This window comes from Puma concolor, chromosome B1 (assembly GCF_028749965.1).
Source record: "Puma concolor isolate L17-30 chromosome B1, mPumCon1.1.hap2, whole genome shotgun sequence".
In the NCBI taxonomy this organism is placed as follows: Eukaryota; Metazoa; Chordata; class Mammalia; order Carnivora; family Felidae; genus Puma; species Puma concolor.
In genome coordinates this window covers 100,109,572-100,132,361 of record NC_141670.1, presented here as the reverse complement: position 1 = coordinate 100,132,361, position 22,790 = coordinate 100,109,572, and positions in this window count along the sequence as shown.

The following is a 22,790-nucleotide window of genomic DNA, read 5'->3' as shown; positions in this document are numbered from 1 at the left end:
TTTAAGGTCATGTTAGTACATTCCTACCTGTCAGAGTTCTTGAAATTCCCTAGAGCCTAATGAGTCTAGACGAGGTTGGGTCTTTGGGGATTAAGTTTGTTATGAACCTGGTTTAAGCCTTCAGGCAATAAATGTTTGGACATCCCCAGCAGAGTATGCTCACTCAAGGCTAGCTTTAGACCAGGCTTAGAGTTTTAGGAACAGCAATGAATTAAAGCTAATTATGGAAAAATGTCTGGCTCTCATTTTCTCCAAGGACCCAGCCCCAAATTTTCTAGGTCGGATGGTGGGTCAGAAAAATGACACTGATATCTCTGCTACACATACCTGTGTTTAATTTATTGATCACTCTGCTGCATAAATTCTAAACACATTTTTACATGTTATCCTGGCCAAGACAAACCTCTACTTTTAAATAGTCACCAAGAGTGAAACAATTCAGAAGGGACTAGTCCAGAACAAGATTCATTTGTGTACAAAGAGTTGCATCTGAAATAATTGGATTTCTGCAAATTGCCTCACAGTCTCAGAACTTTTTGCTATTAAATATCTGCACCATAGCGAATATTTGTTCAGAATATTATCCTCTAACGTTGGCTGTGCTGTATTGAAAATTTTAACAATATGTAAAAGTTTTTAGTGCATGAAATACGTAAACAATTTAGTAAGTACAGTATTTTTAAATTAATACCAACAGATTGAGATACATGCCAGAATTATTTTGTCATTTAATAATGATGAGATTATTTTTTTGTTTCAGAATAGGAAATAAAATGTGGGTTTAATCGAAATTATAACATTCCTACAGTGTAGTTTAGAGACTGAGCGTAAGACACTAATCTAATTTTCTTTCTTTTTTTTTTTGTCACCTGTGATGAGCCAACATGTTTTAGTATTTTTTTATGAATTTTAGTATTATGAACCAACTATGTGCCAAATATGGGAATATGCTGATTGCTTTGAGTAACTCAAAACAGAATACTTTTCTTTTCTCAAGAAACTCTGAAGCAGCTTAAGATGTCCTCAAGGATATAAATGCTATAATTGAGAACAGAGCTAAAAGCAAAAATGATAACCATCATTATAGCTAAGGGTTAAGGCCTCCGAACATGATGCCAAGATCCTGTATTCTAATTCTCTAAGAGTTCTTTGTGAGATAGAGAATTATTATTCCTTTGATTAATCAATCCCAATTTTGGAATAAGATAGGATTTTTATAAGAAAACTTCTAGTCTTTGGTTCCGCTTAAAAATCTTTTCCACTGAAGCAAGAACAATACTTGGAGCAAAACAAATCAGAAATGAATGGAATGAAAGTCTCACTTGAAATAGAGTTTAATACTTTACTGAACTACAGAAGTGACAGAACATGCACTGTGGTGAATGTGGGGAGGGATTATAGGCAAACTGACAAGGTAAACACCCTCCAAAATTAACGGTGAGTAGTGAGCTGCACGTTCACGTGTAAAAATCATGACCTCAGAATTTTATTCAGCCCCTGCAATAGTTTATTGAATGGCCTGGAATACAGTCTTTGTTTTTGGGTCTCTTCCTGAAACTGTGTTGTGGAGAACAGCACTTTCTTTCAGTGCTGAAATGCACACTGAAAATGCCTCCATGAGCACCATGTCAGGAAAAGCACGTGACCACGCAAGACCCATGGGTTTAGAGTGGCAACACGGCCCAGGTCTCTGATCACTTAGCTCTTGCTGTTGCTGTTGTTTTCAAGGCTGTTTCTGGAAATTTCTAAATTGGTTAATATCATCAATAGTTTATCAGATCAATTAAAATCATTTTAAGGAAATGAAAGATCAAAAGGGCCTGGAGCACAACTTCTGTCTTACATGTCATTTTCACAATGTTTACCAACATCAAGGCTGATGAGAAATATAACTGGCCTAAACCACTGAAAGTTATGCCCCTTTTAAATATTTTATTTATAATGGAAAATAAAATATATCATCATGTGATTTTAACATTCCATCTAAGAATAAAGCACTATTTTCACTAAAATGCTTTTATTATTTTTTTGAATTCAACATTATAGTAAAATTAATCTGCAATAAGTGAAAATGACTTCAAAATTTTGAAACAGCAACGCAGCAATCCACTTTTTCCCTATTTTATGTTATAGATTTAATTTAAAAAAATTTTTTTAATGTTTATTTAGTTTTGAGAGACGGAGAGAGATAGAACCTGTGTGGGGAAGGGGCAGAGAGAGAGAGGGAGATACAGAATCTGAAGCAGGCTCCAGGCTCTGAGCTGTCAGCACAGAGCCTAACGTGGGGCAGGAACCCACGAACCGTGAGATCATGACCTGAGCCAAAGTCAGATGCTTAACCGACTGAGCCACCCAGGTGCCCCTGTTATAGATTTAATTTTAAAAGGACTAACATTTCAAGATGACTGAATTTACGTTCCCCTAGGAAAAACAAGACTAGAGATAAAATATATTTTAGCATATATTTATTAGAGCTTTCAGTGTGAAATAAAAAGTCTAAATTAATTTAGTAAATACTCCTTAAAGATACTTTGTGTGAAATGTCACATCATTAATATATATGATAACTACTACTGAGCCAAGCCAGTAGTTTTAACAGTTTATCAGTCCAAAAGGTATACACCAGTGTTATACATGAGTTCAATACTTTCATTTATTTTTTAATTAAAAATTTTTAAGTTTATTTATTTATTTTGAGAAAGAGAGAGAGAGAGTACGGAGGGGCAGAGAGAGAGACAGAGACTCCTAAGCAGCCTCTGCAGCTGTCAATGAAGAGACTGATGCAGGGCTCAAACTCACAAACCATGAGCTTATGACCCGAGCCCAAATCAAGAGTCAGACACCTTTGGGGCTCCGGGGCAGCTCAATCAGTTAAGTGTCCGACTTCAGCTCAGGTCATGATCTCATTGTCTGCGGGTTCGAGCCCTGTATCGGGCTCTGTGCTGAGCTAAGAAACTGGAGCCTGCTTCAGATTCTGTATCTTCCTCTCTCTCTGACCCTCCCCCTCTGGCATTCTGTCTCTAAAAAGTAACTACACATTAAAAAAGAAATTAAAAAAAAAAGAGGCAGACGCTTAACAGAGTGAGCACCCCTAAAATTTTCATTCATTGTTAATGAGGGAAAAGGCATTAGGTTCCAATAAATTTTGGTGTGTACGAATAAATACCAGTAATTCTCTCCTAACATAATCTATGTATCTATGATAATCATTGCAAATAAATATATTCTGGCCTAAAGACCATGAAGTACAATATTCTCCCTCAACAGAGAAATTAATTGAGATATAAAAGGTCAGGGTCCTGGGAAAATCTATTTAATCACAAGTAGTAATTAGTGCCCTTTGCATGCCAGGCACTCCTCTAAATCATGGGATAAAATAGTGAAGACAACAGACAAAGCATCTTCCTCTATGGAACTTACATTCTAGTAAAGGAGAGAGACAATACATAAATACAGCAATAATTATAGTGTGGGATCTAGTGAAAACAAGTGCTAGAAGGTCAACTGAAGCAGGCAAAGGGCTAGATACTGACTTGGGAATGTGTAGGCTATTTTAGTCGGGTTGATCAAGGAAAACCTTTCTGGAAAGATGACGTTTGAGCAGAAAGCTGAATGAGGCAGAAGAGCGAGTCATGGGTTCTCATGGATATTGCTGTTGCAGGTAGGGGCAATGGCATGGGGAAGCCCAGAATAGGAGAACATTCCATGTTAGAGGAGCAGCCAGAGAGTCAAGGGCCAGATGTTTGTCTACACATCAGCAAAGGCTGCACCACAAAAATCTTAGGGATGAACGATCAAAAATAAGAATAATAATTCAGAACAGTCCCAGAAAGTTTACCCAGAGAGGTTACCATTGAACCAAATCTTTGTATATGTGCATTATCTTGCAAAATAAGAGCCTCTCTAAATGCAAAGTAGATCCTGAGAAAGTGTGTATGACCTCATTCTGCACTGGTGCCTAAGATCCAGAAGACAAAAGGAGAGACATGTATAACTGAGATAAATGTCTATGCTAACATTGATTGATTCATGCTATTCTCAGGGATGAAGCCAAATGTGTAGACATATCCACAGGAAGTGAGTTAAGATGTCTGAAAATAAGGCAGTCTGCTTCCTTATTGCTGAGATTTTAACATATCCAAAGTATGAGATATCTACTGATTAGAATCCCAGAAAATTTAATTTTAAAAACTGACTTCTATTTTTGTGAAGTGGCTCATTTGCAAGAAAAATTTTTCAAATAAAACAAGACTTATATTGGTGGGGAGTGTGATGGCAAATAAAATATCTCTAAGACACAATGATAAATCTGTCTGAATTCAAGTTAACTAAGGCTTGTCCAAATGTCTCATACTGAGTCTTTGTTGTAAGTGAAGTTAGCCTTCATCTTTGCAACACTAATACAACTTTTTTCAAATTCAAGTGAAGTGTGATGCACTAGGATTAAGACTTAAAGTCATACTTTTGCCATTTACCATAAAAACTCTTGGATGAAGTCTTTTCATGTACTGTGCAGTGTGCATATGCAGACTCATAATTACATTAGGATTCATGTAGGCGATTCTGACCAATGTGTAACTCACATCATATAGGTAAGCTAAGGACTCTTTGCCCATAATAATGGAATATGCTGAGTAATGACAGACTCTTCATACCCTCATGCAGTGTGTGATATGTTCAAGATAGATACACTGAAATCATTTGTGAGAGAATCTCCATATCTGAAGAACTATAATTAAAACAAAAAGACCCCCAGAATATTTAAAAGCACAGTTAAAAAAAAAAGCACGCATAAAGGCAGATAATTTCCAGGTGGCCCATTTTGGATACTTCTGGTTTTATTAGTTTATGAATCAATGTACCAAACCCTCAAATCAGGTTGCAAAGTATAAAGTACAGTCATCCTGGTATTCTGGCAGAAAGTTAGGATCTTAATCTGTGTGCCATTTTAGCCCAAATAAAATAACCAACAATGCACTAAGTTCTCTGGCAATGTCGCTGAGTTCCAGATTTCAAATTGAAACCACATTGTGTATGGTGCAGACGTTGCTCAAAATAAGATTCCATTTTGCTCAAGCGATCTGTTCACTCGGGTCACCCTTCTCTTCCATTATTCACACGATCTTGGGTCAGAGCGCCGCCAAAAACAGAGTTTTATCGATATACCTGACTTTGAAGTCTAAAGTGATACATCTAGGGAAATATCTCTTTAGAAATACAATATGAATAAGGCAATGAGTGCAGCATAACCTACTCCAGAAATGGGTTAATTCTTCTACAGCTGTAAGTAAAAAGGAAACAAAGCTATCATGTACTGAAACTGGGGTAATTCTAGTCGGAAAGGCACATGATGAAATGGACTCTTCATGGGAACCTGATACATTTGGGAAATAAATTTGGATAAATAGAAAATGGAAAACAAAAACAAAAACAAAAGAAAACAAAACAACAACAACAATAAAAACAAAACAAAACAAAAACTCACCTGCCCTCTTTTGCTTTGGAAAACTGCCATCAAGAAACTTTGGCTGTCAGTCATGTGCTATATAACAGGAAACCATTAATGTCTTAAAAATATTTCTCCTAACCCATGCAAAAAGCTTACGATAGCAGATGCTGCATACAGGGATACCTGGATCTGGAAGTGAATCAAAACCAGAAGTTTTTATTCTTTTAAGTTTTTAGACAGTGAGTACATAATAATGCCCTCTGATAGAGGGTGGTTCGGGCTGTCAGTATTATAGCATAGAAAAAAAAGTACATTTGCATTTGAAATCTTCTTAATTTATACAGCTTCAGATCAAGAACAGAATGAGTCCAAGAAATGCTCAACAGATTTTAAAGTGGCAAAATCAATTATCTATAATTTATAGGCAGCTTTCTGTACAAATTAAGGCCCAATCCCTGGCCATTCTGCATTTAATGCACTTATAAATAGATATTTATGGAACATCAAATTGAAAGCATAACTACTCCCTGGAAATTAGCCTGTGAGTCTTGGTGATGCATGCAGTTTTTAATTTGCTCAGCTCTGTGCATCCAGCACTGGGAAGAACTAAGCAAACAAGGTGATTTTTGTCTTCAAGAAACTTGCATCCCTTTTCCAAAATACTTAAAAATCTGCCTAGCTCTGCTTTCAGAGAATAATGTCAGTATTTTCAAAGAAATTTCTATTTGTACTCATGTATGTTCCACATGCAGTCTCCTGGATATCCAATATAATCAATAACTTCTTGAACTTTGACAATCTATTGCATCTTCAAAAGTAACAAAATAATACGGTTAGTGACTTTTAAAGAAAATTTTAGGCAAGTTGCCAATATTTTTCAGCAATTCCTACATTGCCTAATTAGGTTAGACTTAGTTGATATACTTGGTATTTGAAAGCTATTGCCCTGAACTAATATCAACTTTGTTCTTTCATCTATGTATTTTTAAGCTAGTTCATTTGTTTTTAGAACTGTACTTTTTCACAAACTTTGGTGTCATCCCCAGTAAAAAGTATGTGAGGCTATCCACATGCAGCATGTTTTTCTGTTTGTGGTAAATAGGACTGAAGTATAATTTGGGTAAAATTACTGAATAAATTACCTCTGACAAGTTGTCAAGCTATCTCAAAGTTCCTTTGCTTTCCAATTCCGATCCTTTCAATTTTCCATTTTAATTTTTCTGGCCCCTTTCAAATTGTCATAGGATTCATTTATGGCTATGTTTGTAGAAAGAAGGCAGTCAAAACTGTGAGGAAAAAGAGTAATCAAATGATTCATGTTTTTCTTGACATTTTTGTTTTTTAAACCATATTATTTTTTCTAAGTAATCTGAAAAAACTGCATAAAATAACTCTATGTGCCCTGCTTTTTCTGTAAATTTTCTCTAGAGCGTTCATTATTTCATATGATATAGTTCAAGGTTTTCATTGAAGCAAATTTCATATCCCCTAAAAGGTGCTGCATTTAATAACTAGCAAAAATTTTTTGTAGACTCAATTATCATATGAGATAATCAAAAAAATAGCATTTAATTTTGTCAGAGCATAAATGTTGCCATTATCATTAATGTTACAAAACAAATGAAATAAATCTTAAATATTGAATTCTACCACAAATACATTTTAGAGTAATAACTGATTGCTACAGTTTGAAAGTATTCATTAGAGAATTTGGTTTCGTTTTATGGCCCTAGAAATCTTAGCTATATTTTGTTAATGAGGAACAAAGGCCAATAACAAAGTCTTATTATTCTTAATAATAGTCTTATTAATAATTAACAAGATTAATAATCAATTAATAAAATTAATAATAATAGTCTTATTAATAATACTCTGTAACAAAGACAACACACAGAATAATGAATGGGGTGTCCCAGAGCAACCTGAAGTAAGAAACATTTTGCCTCTTATCAAACATTGAAAAAGAAAAGTCAAAGTGTTTAAAATGTTGTCTCTTACAATGTTTCCTAGTAACTTTTGGGAGAATTGAGAATTTTGAGGCAAATTCAAAGACAATTACAAAAATACTAACTTCAGTGTTCATTAACCTAAGATTACCACTTTAATAATTCCCCTAATATAAAAATTGTTACAAAAATCAAGATTATGAACAAGATTAGTTTAAAAAGGAAGTAAAAGTAGTAAACCTAACAATCTAAATATGATATCTTATGACTACAACTCTTTGATAGCACATGCAGACACAAATTTATACATACTTAAATGAAGCAAATTGTGACCTTTTTCAAAATTGAGTCTTTTTGAGTATTTTTGACAATTTGATATCACTGAGACTTGAGGAAATATTCTAATAAATACAGATTTAAAGAGAATGACTTTGCAGTTAGCATGCTGAATGTCCTTTTAGTTCCAAAAGGCTATGATGTGACTAGGAAGTTACTGATGGGTTGGTTGAAGAAGGCCTCTCTAGAGTGACGACTGAAGCAGTGACTTACCTCTCACAGAGGCAGGCATAGGAACAAAGCCCTCACCATCAGCCAAGTCCCATGTCTGGGAGCTGAAAAGGGCCAGGGTCTGTGCATTGTGGCAAGGGACCAAGAGGGGCTCCAAAGAAGGAAAGAAGAGAAGCCACATTCAATACCACAAAGGCTTGTGGTGATGCTCATGGGTCTCCTCTCTAAGCTATTTTATAATTTTTAATGTTTTTATTACTTATTTTTCAGACAGGGAGAGAGAGAGACAGAGAGAGAGAGAGAGATAGAGACAGACAGAGACAGAGACAGAGACAGAGAGTGAGCGGGGGAGGGGCAGAAATAGAGGGAGACACAGAATCCAAAGCAGGCTCCAGGATCCCAGCTGTCAGCACAGAGCCCAATGCAGCCTTCAAACTCAGAAACTGTGAGACCTGAGCCGAAGTCTGACACTTAACCGACTGAGCCACCCAGGTACCCCCTCTCTAAGCTATGTTAAATGTTGGCAAAACAGACCATTTAATCCCAGCTTTAACTTCAGTTGCTCAAAGTAACATTTTTTTTTTTTTTTTTTAACATTGGAAGATACAGGGGAGGTTTTGATAACACAGATTTAAGGTATTAGTCTTACAAGAAACGTAACAAGCAGGCAATTCATGAATCAGCTATTGACATATATCTTTTTTGAGGAATGAGCACTGGGAACCCTCAATGAAAGCATGTTTCTTCCACACACTCACTGAATATTCATTGAGTGCTTTATTCACATAAGTGACAGCGCTATCAAACCTCACAGCCTTAATGAAAACTTACTATCCAACGCTCGATTCCCATTGCAAAATTTCTAACAGGCATGAAATTAAAGCATACCTAAGAAATTGTATTTAATATCAATTTGCTTTGTAACTTAGTTTGTTTAACAGTTGAGATGAATCTCTTCCCAGATAATTGCAATAGATGCACCAATGTGATAGTTATATAAGTAACACTCTCACACAATTTATCCTTTGATGTTTCTCTACTATGCAATTGTAAGCCATTACTCTTCAATCTGTCATATTACAGTCATTACTACCATCATTTGTGACCCTGCCTTTTATATTCAGCATCATTTTGAATCCTTTGGTTTAAAGTGGTGAACTAATGTCTTCCTGCTTCAAACCAGGCTGGCTTGTCAGCTCTTTTTATTTCTCGGAAGCCCATGGCCAAGCCGGCATTTGATGCTTGCCCTCCGTGCTGGCAGTCCACCCGTTTCATCAGGGCTCATGACAGCTGTCTAGGCCTTGCTGTCATCCATTCTCTACACAACTTTAATGCAGTGAAATTGTGCCATGGTAAACACATTTTCATTTTTCATAATTGTGCTACATAATTAAATCGTCATGGACTACAAAAAAATCTTCTTTTCATTCTGATTTTCAGACTCCAATGAACTTCCTTCCTTCAACATTAGGAACTTATTAGACTCAAGGTAGATATTGACAAAAAGGTTGGAGAATAGTGATCACAATTCTACCTATGTTTATTTTGTTTTCTTTGTTTCTGTTTTTTGTTTACTATGTGTTGGCTTGTGCTGGTCATAGCAGAGCCTGGAGCATATGAGGAAGTCACAAAACAGTGTCCTAGTCCTAGGGACAATTTGATTTATAGATAAGATACACTTCTGTCAAAAAAAAAAATATTTGGCAGTAATATTTAGTCCTTTGAAATTAGCTATTATTCTTCCCAAATTTAGTTAAAAATACTGAGGATCAAATAGGGTAAATGAGCCCTAATTGCCACAGGTAGATAAGGTCCTAGGACTTGAACTGAACTTGAACTGGATTTCAAAGCTCACTCTACTTCTCCTACTCCCTAATATGTATATAAGCCTTTCCAGCTTTCAAAGAGTCTTCAAATGAGTTAGCTAATTTGAATGTTATATCACACCTGTGGGGTTGACTAAGAATGATTGTTGCATTTTATTGAGAGGAAAATGGAGACAAAGAGACAAAGAGACAAAGTCACAGTTAATAACTGGTTGAGTTAGTGTTTCTTTCTAAATAGACTTATTAGCCCCATTTGGAATGTTTTCTTCCAGTTTATTATGATGCAGAAAGGGTGAAATGCCAGAGTATCATCTTTGGCATTAAACTATAGTCATCTGAGAAACATTGAGCCAGAAATTGTCATGTTAAAAATAATGATGAAATTTGCATCTGGCAGTAGTTAATGTTACTGGAAATTAGGAACCAATATTAAAAAAGCAATAAAGAGGGGCGCCTGGGTGGCGCAGTCGGTTAAGCGTCCGACTTCAGCCAGGTCACGATCTCGCGGTCCGTGAGTTCGAGCCCCGCGTCAGGCTCTGGGCTGATGGCTCAGAGCCTGGAGCCTGTTTCTGATTCTGTGTCTCCCTCTCTCTCTGCCCCTCCCCTGTTCATGCTCTGTCTCTCTCTGTCCCAAAAATAAATAAACGTTGAAAAAAAAAAAGCAATAAAGAAAATATGACATCAACAAGCTAAAAATAAATAGTAATGTATATAGAAGTTCATTAAAATGTGCTAAGCAACTTAATGTACATTATTTCATTTAATTAGTTGATTTCATTTGTCTCACAACGACCATAATTTTATTACCTGACTTGTACATGCAGAAATTGAGGGCTAGGTGTTGTACAAAGTCATATAACTGATGGAGAGTAAAACTGGAATTTAAGCCCAGGCTCCTCTGAGTTACAAGTCAACTTTACTACTAAATATGCCGATAAATTGCATATTAGTCAAAGCTCACTCCTAGTTAGTAAACCTTAACTTTTGCCTACAGTTCTTAACATGGTGTGCCCTTGCCATGTTTTCCTACAACATGGCTTATACATCTGTCTCTCTTCCCTCGTGTCTTTTTGCTTGTGATGCTGATCCTGAAACGATGTGCTTCTGCTATTACTTCTTCTTTGTTATTCCTCTATGTGTATGAGGATGATAGTAATTTCTACTATGGTGTGAAGAGCAAATGGATTCATTTACACAAAGTGCTTAGAACATTAAATGTCTACACATAATCAGAAGTCCATCAATAAAGGGGATGAAGCAGATCATTTTTCTTCAAACTTTGAGTAAGCAGCCATAATGATTTTAATCCTGAGGCTGGTGTTTTCGTTGTCATACTAATAGAATCTGATCTGGCCTCTAGTCAAGTGAATAGAAAAAATACCAAACTAATCGTTTAATATTCTTGGTATGAAAGTATAAGGTCTTTACTCCACAGAAGGGGCAAACAAATTTGAAACACCTTTCTAATATCATTATGAGCCTCCAAGGACAGGATTCTCTGTAGACAACCTTAGGGGTTTGTAATCTAGAATACAAAATTGGCAACTATGGTATATCACTGTCAGTACTCTTCATTAGACTTGAGGTGATGAATTCAAATTTATTTATTTATTTATTTATTTATTTATTTATTTAATTTTAGAGTGAGAGAGAGAGCGTGCTAGCAGGGGACGGGGTAGAGGGAGGGAGAGAGAGAGAATCTTAAGCAAGCTCCACGCTCAGCATGGAGCCCGAAGTGGGGGTGGATCCCACGACTCTGAGATCATGACCTGAGCCAAAATCAAGAGCCTGACCTCAACAGACTGAGCCATCTAGGTGCCCCTAGTTCAAAGTTTTAAATATTTCTTGTCAAAAGTATATTCTCATCAGAAAGCCATTGTGGGTACATTGTTTTACCTTTCTAAATCACAAATTTCTTTTACAATGAAATGAGTTGGTTTTTCCTTGCAGTTTGCAGCCAGGAAAGTTGCAGTCGAGGCATCAATGAGACGCCAGTTCAGTTAACGTAATGATTTCTAGAGAAGCCAATTTAGTATCTTTCTCAAATATTGGAGTTATAAATCATCATACGGTCTCTGGGGGAATCATTGCTCTCGTGAAAGGGAACTGTGCATATATAAGATTATTGCTCATCAATTACTATTGTGAAATAATAGCATACTTTTAAAGCATCAAGTGAAATAACTCAGAAAAAGAAAGACAAATATTGCATGATCTCATTTACATGTGGGATTGAAAAAAAAAAATAAACTCATAGACACAGAGAAGAGTGGTATTTGCCAGAGGCTGGGGCCAGGGGGTGGGAGAAATGAGCAAAGGGGGTCAAAATTCACAAACTTCCAGTTATAAGGTAAATAGGTCCTGGGGATATAATTTACAGTATGGAGAGTATGGTTATAGATACTGTGTATATTTGAAAGTTGCTAAGAAAGTAGATCTTAAAAGTTCTCAACTCAAGGAAACAAATTTGTAAATATGTGAAGTGATGGATGTTAACTAAACTTATTGTGGTAATCATTTCACAATATATACATGTATCAAACCATTACGTTGTACAACTGAAACTCATACAATTTTATATGTCCATTATATCTGATAAAAATTGGGGTGGAAAAGAAATAATATAATACCTATGTACAACAAAAACCTACAAATGAATCTTCTCTGACATGCGAAGTCCCAAATGGTTTATAAGGCTTTTTCTAAACAATAAAATATATAAAATAATGAATCACTCATAAATTTATAGTGCTTCATCTTTCTCTTGAGGTCTTTTATGTGAACATGCTCATCACTTTAAAATTTAGCTTTAAATTTGACCTTTAAACCTTCAGAATGCGGGGGCGCCTGGGTGGCGCAGTCGGTTAAGCGTCCGACTTCAGCCAGGTCACGATCTCGCGGTCCGTAAGTTCGAGCCCTGCGTCAGGCTCTGGGCTGATGGCTCAGAGCCTGGAGCCTGTTTCCGATTCTGTGTCTCCCTCTCTCTCTGCCCCTCCCCCGTTCATGCTCTGTCTCTCTCTGTCCCAAAAATAAATAAACGTTGAAAAAAAAAAAAAAACCAAAAACAAAAAAAACTTCAGAATGCTGCTTTTGCATAAATGTTGCCATAAGAATACAATATAAAAACAAGGTAGTGCCTTGCTGAAAGACAGAAATGTCTTCCTGAAGTTCTTTACAATAATTTGGTAAATAACAATGCCTTAGAAAAGTTAATTTTCATTTTCTAACATGATTTTCCTCTTACAATATTCCAGATTTTACAAATAAGTTCTAAGGAATAGAAATGTGCTGAAGAAAGATAAGGAGCATTTTCAGGCAAGTCACAAAAAGAAAATTAATAAGAGTTAAACATTTTTCGTACTTTGTTTAAAAGTACTTATTTTGACTTAGTTCCCACTTAAGTAATGTTAAATTACAGAATGAAGCCCACATTAGTAACTCTTCTTCATTAGACACATTATACAAGGTTGCTGAGATCAAATACTAAAATAGCATTAGCTCCCTACTATTGTTTATAAAATTTTCTTCCTGTTTCTGGGGGTTACATGAATTACATTATATAGTCTCCTTCCTCTCAAAGAACAAAGGATATTCCAGTGAAAATACTGAGGCCTAGAAACAAACAAACAAAACTTTATTTATTATAGAGCATGCTTATTTAAGGAACTGGGTTGCTCTGAAATCCTGGGTGCCCTTATGCTCAATGTCTGCTAATTTAAAAAGTCACCGTAGACTAACATCAGTAGAAGTTGGGTTCTAAATACAAAGCAGCATTTATCTTCTATAATTTCTATAATGCTATTAAAATGTTGTGCCAGAGTTCTCATTCCTCTCTCCCTTATTTGATTATGTGTAAACTTGTGTTGATTTATTTTATTCTCATTTCCTCCTGCATACAGTTTAGTCCATTGGTGTTTCACTGTCAGTTCCAACGACACCTAAGAAGCCCACCAATGGAGAAGAAGGAAAACACTTGATTCAAGTGATATTTGAAGCACAACATTCAAAACACATTAACAAAAAATGCCAGAGCTCCTCCTGCTGAAGCTCTGTCTTGGGTGAGCCTAACAGTACAGGAGGTGTAGGGAGGCTGGAGGTGTGCTCTTTGGACCCCACCTACTGAATCCCTACTGTACCCAACACAGCTTCTTAAGCGATGGGGTTTGGGGGCAAACCTTCAACTTGAACTTGGCTCTCATGTCACATCTTCTTTTAAAAATTACATTTCCAGGGGTGCCTGGGTGGCTCAGTCGGTTAAGCATCTGACTCGTGGTTTTGGCTCAAGTCATGACCTCACGGTTCCATGAGTTCGAGCCCTGCATCAGACTCCATGCTCATGTGCGGAGCCTGCTTGCGATTCTCTCTCTTTCCCTCTCTCTCTCCTCCCCCACCCTCTCTCCCAAAAAAATAAACTTAAAAAAATTACATTTCCACTAATGTTCAAGTTTTCTGAGTGACAGCGTCTTCAATCGCCCCCACCAGTGATTGAAAAGTTTCATTAAATGCAATATAGGAAACTACATATGTAGAGTATAAAGCAAAATGCAAATATGTTCAGGACTGCCTCAGTGGTACTTTTTTTCTAGCACTCCACCCTTGCATGTGTGCATTCTTTCTTCTAAATCTCTCTGAAGACTAGACAAATAATTTCTTAATGGAAGAGAGAATAATGTAAGAAATCTAATTGGAATATGTTTTAAAGTAATGAATGGCACTTTTTGTTTTGATTTTTTTTTAAAGAATAGAGACTAATACAAAAATGTACCATACAATTCTTAGTAAATTCTACCTTTCAGTTTGCATAACATGTGGTCCTGAAAGGAGAAGATATTCTGAGGTGTAGTTACTGTATTTTCCTTCCTTTCTGCTTTTGACTAGAGAATAGAGATGATTGAGGTCTAGGATCCTGAGACAAGAAACAAAGTAGATGGAGATAGGATATAATATGGCAAACAAGACTTACTGGGATGTTAAAATGATTTTGCTGTATATGATGTGATATCAGTTAAAACACTAATAAATTTTATTCTTCTTCTTGTGAGTTTACGGAGTCAGAAAACATTTCTCTCAGGCATTGGGAGTTAGCTTCTGGGGTCATATTCTGACTTAAGAAACAATCAGTCCAACCCCAGCTCTTTGGCTTGATTGCTTTGGGTGATGAATAGGTAAGCACTATGGATGAGTTCATAGTTGGAGCGCTATCTTTAGGCTCTAACATTGCTTTGGTATTTAGTAAACTGTGAGCTGTTCCGAAACTATTGCCAGTAATTCTAAAGGAGCCCACTCTCAGGGTTAAAATATGGGTTTAATGTAAAGATTTCTTATCACTATCTCTTTTTGCGCAATAATGGCCAGCCATATTATTGACCTTACTTCCAAGACTTTCCATCCCATTGATACATGATACATAAATTTATTTATGTATTTATCAATGCATTTATCCATGTTACTGATTAAAATTTCAGAATAGAATGTGAACTGATTCCCTTTATAATCTTTTGATACAGCCATGTGAGTCTTAGATCAGACCTATAAGCAGAAGAATAGTCTAATAAAAATACGTATCCTTTCATGAAGATATTTGAGTGACAATGTCAGGATGTTCTGACTTTTAGCCAGATTAAAAAATATGTAAATATGTTGCAGCATATTTTATAATTAGTTGTAAGAGTTTCTCATTTTCCTGTCATGTGGACTCACAGTCTTTCAGCAAGTCTTAAGAACTTGGTTTTGGGACTGTTTTATAAATTTATAAATCAGTTTTATAAGTTGATTTTAGAAAAATAATTATGGGATTGATAGAATTAGCAACAAAATTCTTGCTGCGTCTTCTTGCAGGGACTACCCCGGTAGGAAGATTTTATTTTTTAATCTCACTGGCATCAGGCTTTGCCATGTAAATTCCTTTTGCCGATTAAAGGTGAATGGGTAATACGTGATCCCTCTGAGCAAGCGTTTTTTGCTTTTTTAATTTTTTTTATGTTTATTGATTTTTGAGAGACAGAGAGACAGAGTGTGAGCAGGGGAGGCGCAGAGAGAGAGGGAGACAGATTTCGAAACAGGCTCCATGCTCTGTGCTGACAGCTCAGAGCGGGACTGGAACCCACAGACCATGAGATCATGACCTGAGCTGAAGTCAGACGCTCAACTGACTGAGCCACCAGGAACCCCTCTGAGCAAAAGTTTTAAAAGTGGCTCATAGGAGAGGGCACCTGTTGGGATGATCACTGGCTGTTGTATGGAAACCAATTTGACAATACATTTCATATTTTAAAAAAAAGCGGCTCATAGGAGATAGAGGCTGCCGCTTCCACGTGGGTATTGGAACAGTGAGCATGTGCAGCAGTGCCGCAACAGACATTAACTAATGTGAGTGAAAAATAAACCTTTATTGTTGTAAGCCGTTGAGATACGGGGTGATTTGTTACCGTAGCAGAGTCTGTTGAAACCTGACTAATACAGAGAAGCTCATGAAACAAAGACTTGAGTAACCTTGAACTTCAAGTTTAATAGTGTCAAATGTTCTTGGAAGCAAATGGCAATAAAGATATTAATTGTTGCAGAAATTGCAGAAAATACTTTATACTCTCTTATTGCTTATATCAGATTATTTCACTAAAATATTTTGGCATAGAGTAATGTAAATATTTTAAGATAGAAAGTCATAATTCTGCTTCTATCTCCCAATAGATGAGAGCAAGTGAGAATTAATTTGTCTGTGTTTTTCAGAGGTACACTTAACCATCTGTTGATTGAATTATTAATACTCCCTCTGAATTCATGCGTTGTTGTTACTTTTCCTTTGGTAACAATTAAGAAGCGCCAGTTTGTGGATTCTCCTTCTTCCTGCAACACAAGTTTAATTTATTCTCTACCATTAAAAATTGTATTACAGAGGAACATATTAAAATATTCAACAGAGGCTAATTAGCTGTCTATGTTGTATATGCAGTAATAATGCTTGAAACTACTAAATTTAGTAAGTAAACTCAGGCTGAAGCAAAACAACGTGCTTGTCTGAAGTTAACAGTTAATTCAGACAAACCAAGTGACTTACCATTCCCCGTAGACAGTTCTGTGTTCTCCTAATTCTCATATTGCTCAGTTTTCTAATCAATAACAGAATCAAAATTACATAATTTTCTTGTCCTGAGATATAAATTTCCCCAGTGGCTCTCACTGAAGGGTGGAACAATCAGCAATGTTCCAGAAAATCTGATAGTAGGTAATAGTGGTTTCAACCAAATAGAATTTAAATTTGCTAATTAATTTTGTTATGTAAAAGATCAGGGACATTCAGGTACCAAAAAAGCCTCAAAACAAAATTTCTCCAAAAGAGTGACTTCCTGGCGCCTGAATGGCTCAGTCAGTTAAGTGTCTGACTTCAGCTCAGGTCACCATCTCACCCTGAGCTCCAGGCCTATGTCTGCGTCTCTGCTCTCAGCACAGAGCTCTGCACTGAGAGCCTGCTTCGGAAGGGATCCTCTGTCTTGCTCTCTCTCTGCTCTGCCATCCCACCCAGCTCGCGCTGTCTCTTTCTCTGTCAAAAATAAATAAATATTAAAAAAAAATAGTGACCTCCAAACATTTTGATTAACTGCTCTCTGCCTACTTTTTAAAAACTTGGAAGAAAAGATACAATTTAATACTGGTGCCAGTTAATCTTTCTTCCCCCTTCATTTAGAGGCAAATGAATCTCCTATTTTATTTCCAAGGCACGGATAGAATTTGAGTCAGTTGAAGTTGTATAGTTTAACTGGATAATTTTTTAATGGATGGTTGTGCATTTAGTACATTCTTTGCAGGTTTGGATTCAAGTATCTTCAACAAAACTGGACTTCTTGTAGAGAGATGTAATATCTTCTTCTGAACAATTTACAAAGTACCAATAATTTCTAAGGAAAAAGAAAATAAAGATGAAGTAAACATAACATTTTTCTCAACACTGATGTAGCATACAAAAAAACTTAGCGGGCACTGGGCCCTCAGTCAGTTGAGTGTCTGACTTCGTCTAACTTTGGCTCAGGTGTTGATTTCACAGTTCATGAGTTTGAGCCCCGCGTCAGGCTCTTTGGTTAAGATGATAAGTTTTATGTTGTATTTTACTACAATAAAAAAAAGAAAAAAAGCGTGTTGCAGAACAGAATGCAAATATAATCTGTTATACCCACAATTTACTGATCTATTTTTTCTTTAATTTTTATTTTATTTTATTTTAGAGAGAAGGAGAGAAGGAGAAGAGAAGGGGAGAGAAAGAATCAATCTTAAGCGTGCTGGGCATGAAGCCTGATACAGGGCTCAAGCCCATGACCCTGGGATCATGACCTGAGCCCAAATCAAGAGTTGGTCGCTAGGGGAGCCTGGGTGGTTCAGTCCAGTCAAACATTTGACTTCCGCTCAGTTAATGATCTCACAGTCCCTGAGTTCAAGCCCAGTGTGGGGCTCTGTGCTGACAGCTCAGAGCCTGGAGCCTGCTTTGGATTCTGTGTCCCTTCCTCCCCCACCTCCCCTCCCCTGCTTGCGCTCTGTGTCCCTCTCTCTCTCTGTCTTTCAAAAATAAACATTAAAATTTTTTTGAAGTTAAAAAATTTTAAAAATTTTAAATAAAATTTAGAACAGACAGGAAAATCTATTAAATGTTTTGTATGCCAGGAATAACCATTGCTAATCTTGAAGGCTCAGCAAGTTTTTCCATTACAATTTTAGGGGGAATGAGTACCTTTTTCTTTAATAGTAAAATAGTTCTCTGTGCTCCTATGACTCTCATTAAGCTACTCGAAAAAAACACTAGTTCACTGTCCTTTATCATTACCCTCCTTAGGTAGAAAAGTCTAGATTTCAGTTTTTTGTTGTTTGTTTATTTTTGTGTTGTGGTTTTATAGTTATTTTCTCTTACCAAAAAATCAATAAGAAATAACCACGATCTCTTAATAGAATATATCTAAAAAGATTACAATATCTTATTTTTATTTTTTTTTTATTTTTTAACATTTTATTTTATTTTTGAGAGACACAGAGAGAGAGAGTGTGTGTGTGTGTGAGACAGAGAGAGAGAGAGAGAGAGAGAGAGGGCATGAGTGGGGGAGGGGCAAAGAGAGAGGGAGACACAGAATTCAAAGCAGGCTCCAGGCTCTGAGCTGTCAGCACAGAGCCCAATGTGCGGCTTAAACTCACAGACCGGGAGATCATGACCTAAGCTAAAGTCAGACGTTTAACCGACTGAGCCACACAGGCACTCCTATAGCATCTTATTTTTAAATGGGGAATCTCTGTAAAGATATTATTTTCGTAAGACTAGATCAAGCAAAGAGAGGTTCCGGAGTCTTATAATAATTTTATGACAGTGTTCATAAATAATCCTGATGAAAATGAGTCCTAACTTTTAGTTCATTAGTAAGAAATAATATAGTGTAACTTTAATAAATATAAAGTATAACTTTTAGTTAATATAAACATATAAAATAAATATATTTAATAAATATGAATATAAAAGGATTTCAAGCTAGATAAAAACAAACAGTATTTTTCCATAAAAATTTAAGTTGATATAAACATCCTTTTCCAAAAAAATATGATGTAATTGTCAAAGAAAAAAGTTCTACACTAAAAAAATTTTTTTAAGTTTACTTATTTTGAGACAGAGAGAGAGAGAGAGATCAAGAGGAGTACAGAGAGGGGAGAGAGTGAGAGAATCCAAAGCAGGCTCTGCATTGTCAGTGCAGAGTCTGATGCAGGGCTCCATCCCACAAACTGTGAGATCATGATCTGAGTCAAAACCAAGAGTTGGATGCCTGACAGACTGAGCCACACAGGCACCCCAAAAATTCTACACTTTTAAATATGGCGTAAGTACTACTCATCAAATAAAATTATGTGGCTTCACCAGTCATACATTTTTCAAAAATATATTTAAATATTAAAATTGTTTCTTTGCACAAATAAAGTATAATTCACTTTTTAAAAATAAATGAATCTTAACATTGTAGTTCAAAAAGCAATAGCAAATGAAAGTTGTATTTCAAGACATTTAATAAGAAATATTCAAGATACGGGATGCCTGGGTAGCTTAGTCAGTTGAGAATTCAACTCTTGATTTTGACTCAGGTTATGATCTCATAGTTCATGGGATCCAGCCCCACGTTAGGCCATGCACTGACAGCATGAACCCCTCTGTCTCTGCCCCTCCCATGGTCTCTCACCCTCTCTCTCTTGCTCTCAAAATAAATAAACTTAAAAAAAAAAAGAAATCTTCAAGGTCCAAAAGCTTGGCTCTTCCTAATATATAGAAAGGAATAGCATATGCATTTTCATATAGGCTTTCATACTTGATATGTTAAAATATCATTTGTAGACTGACACAAGGTCAAATTCATCACCTTCTGATAGTGATAGTATATGCTAGCAAATTTTGTACAAAGAATTTTGTGTGAAAAATTAATAGAAAGGCCAATATGTTTCTGATGGGACTAATTGAGCAATAGGAAGTTATTTAACGAATATAATACAATTGTAGGAGTAGGTATAAGAGAAGACCCTTGGCACGAGTTGGTCAGTGGGTCATAAAACCAATCAGGATCTATTCGCAGTGTTTCTGAGAAACATGAAGTAATCCCTCCTTGTAACATTTTCCCTTGTCAAAGATATACCTGACCACTCGCATCCTCTGGAAACTCAGCAGTTGGTGATATCATGGTTAGTAGTGTGGGTGGGTTGCTTGTGTTTGTAGTAATCAGGAACCGAATTAGTACTTTTGGAGAGAGATGGATGGTTCGTATCCCATTGTTTCCATTTTCCTCTCAATGTGTCTTGAGTAAGGAATATTCTGTACAGAAACAAAGTGAGAATAGGAGCTTAGAAGGCGTCTAGCGAATCCTATACTCTGGGTACTTGGTAGTTGCTTGCTTACACTTTTCTAACCAATCCTGTGTGGAGCAAGAAAAAACACACTAGAACCAGTTCCAAGTCCGTACGCTTACCTTCTGACATTCTCGTCCAATCATTCATTTATTTAACAAATATTTCTTCAGTGCCTTGTTTATTCGGGAGACAAAGGTAAAGAAAGAGATAGAAACTCTCCTCCATACATTTTAGAGTCTAGAGAAACTGCAATCCTCTGAGTCAGGGAGGTTTTGTGTTTGTTTCAAAGGAAAGAAGGCAACATGGCTGCATTCATTTCCTATTACTGCTGTAACAAGTTACTACACGAGTAGGGGCTTAACACACCCTCAGCTTATTGGCATCCATTTTTGGAAGTCAGAAATCCAAAATCAGTTTCTCTGGGCTAGCATCAAGGTGTCAGCTGGCCTGAGGCAACTGGGTGGCTCAGTCAGTTAAGCATCTGACTTTGGCTTAGGTCATGATCTTGCGGTCTGTGAGTTTGAGCCCTGCTTCAAGCTCTGTGCTGACAGCTCGGAGCCTGGAGCCTGCTTCAGATCCTGTGTCTCCCTCTCTCTCTGCCCCTCCCCTGCTCACTCTTTGTCTCTGTCTCTCTCTCAAAAATAAATAAACGTTAAAAAAATAAAAATTAAAAAAAAAAAAAAAAAGTGTCAGCTGGCCTGAATTCCCTCTAGAGTGTTTAAGGGAAAACTCATTTCCTTGCCTTTCACAGCTTTTGGAGGCATCTTGTAATCCTTGGCTTTTGGCCTCGTCCTCTGCCTTCAAAGCCAGCATCACATCATCTTCTCTCCTTGCTGAAATCTGCTTCCGTCCTTACATCTCTCTGCAATTCTGTTGTCTTGCTCCCTCTTCTAGAAATATATGTGATTATGTTGGGCCCAACTGGATAATCCAGGATAACCATCCATCTCAAGATCCTTAATTTTATCACATTTTCAAACTACCTTTTACATGTCAGCTGATATACTCCCAAATTCCTGGGATTAGGGTGTGGATGACATTTGGGGGGAACCATTATTCAGCCAATGATCTGAGATTGAGGAGTGAACAGTGGCACAAGCAGAGGGTGACAGTGAGACAGAGATCAGTTCTTCTAAGTTGTTCAGGCTTCTGTATAAAGTTTGGGTTTATTATTAACACCGTGAGGAGTTCTTGAATTTTTCTCTCTTTGCAAGCAAGAAATTTGCATGGTCTAATTTATGTCACCTCTTCTGGGGAACAACGGATTGGAACAGAGCAGGAGTAAAAATAAAGACTTACTTCGTTTCTATATTTTCAGATATTCATTTGGAAAATGAAATAAGTAACAACTAGGCAGGTGTTTGTGAGATAAAATGCTTTATTTTACAAACTTAGTTCACTGTAAAAAGGAGCAGAGATGTTTAGCCTCTGAAATGGAAAAGTTATTAACTGTGAAATTTGGGAAATTAAGGCCCTACCACACATTAGACTTTGCTTGAGTCAAGAGTTCAGCAATAAACTCTCAGAAAATGCGTGGGTGGCTGCACATGGTGAACTGAAAAAATGAGTTCCGGCATGATGACACTAAAACAGTGACTCTCAGAACCCTGGTCCTAGCAGTTCACCATCATTAAAATTCCCTTTATAATCCAAACATAATTGTTCTCATTCTGTTAGTTGATGCTCATAAAATTTTAAAAGGCCTTCTAGGGGCACCTGGGTGGCTCAGTTGGTAGAGTGTCTGACTTCAGCTCAGGTCATGATCTCACGGTTCATGGATTCGAGCCCCACATCAGTCTCTGTGCTGACAGCTCAGAGCCTGAACCCTTCTTCCAAGTGTGTGTCTCCTTCTCTCTCCCCCTCCCTCACTCACGTTCTCTTTCTGTCTCTCAAAAATGAATAAACATTAAACAAAATTGAAAGACCCTCTTAACTCTTCTTCACTTAGTTTTGTGATGAAATGGTCATATTACAGGTTGACAACCCCAAATAACTGAGTAATGTCATTTCTTTGTATGATACATTTGGAAAGCACACTGCTTAAAATTCATGGATCCTATGAATCCTTGACATGGCCGTCAATGATTTTTAAATCCAGATCCTTAGAAACAGTACTATCAGGCAGTAGCAATGATTGTTGAAAGATCTCGAGCTGCACTCTCGGTGTGCTCCTGAACGCCATTTCAAAAAGGAATGTTCTGCACA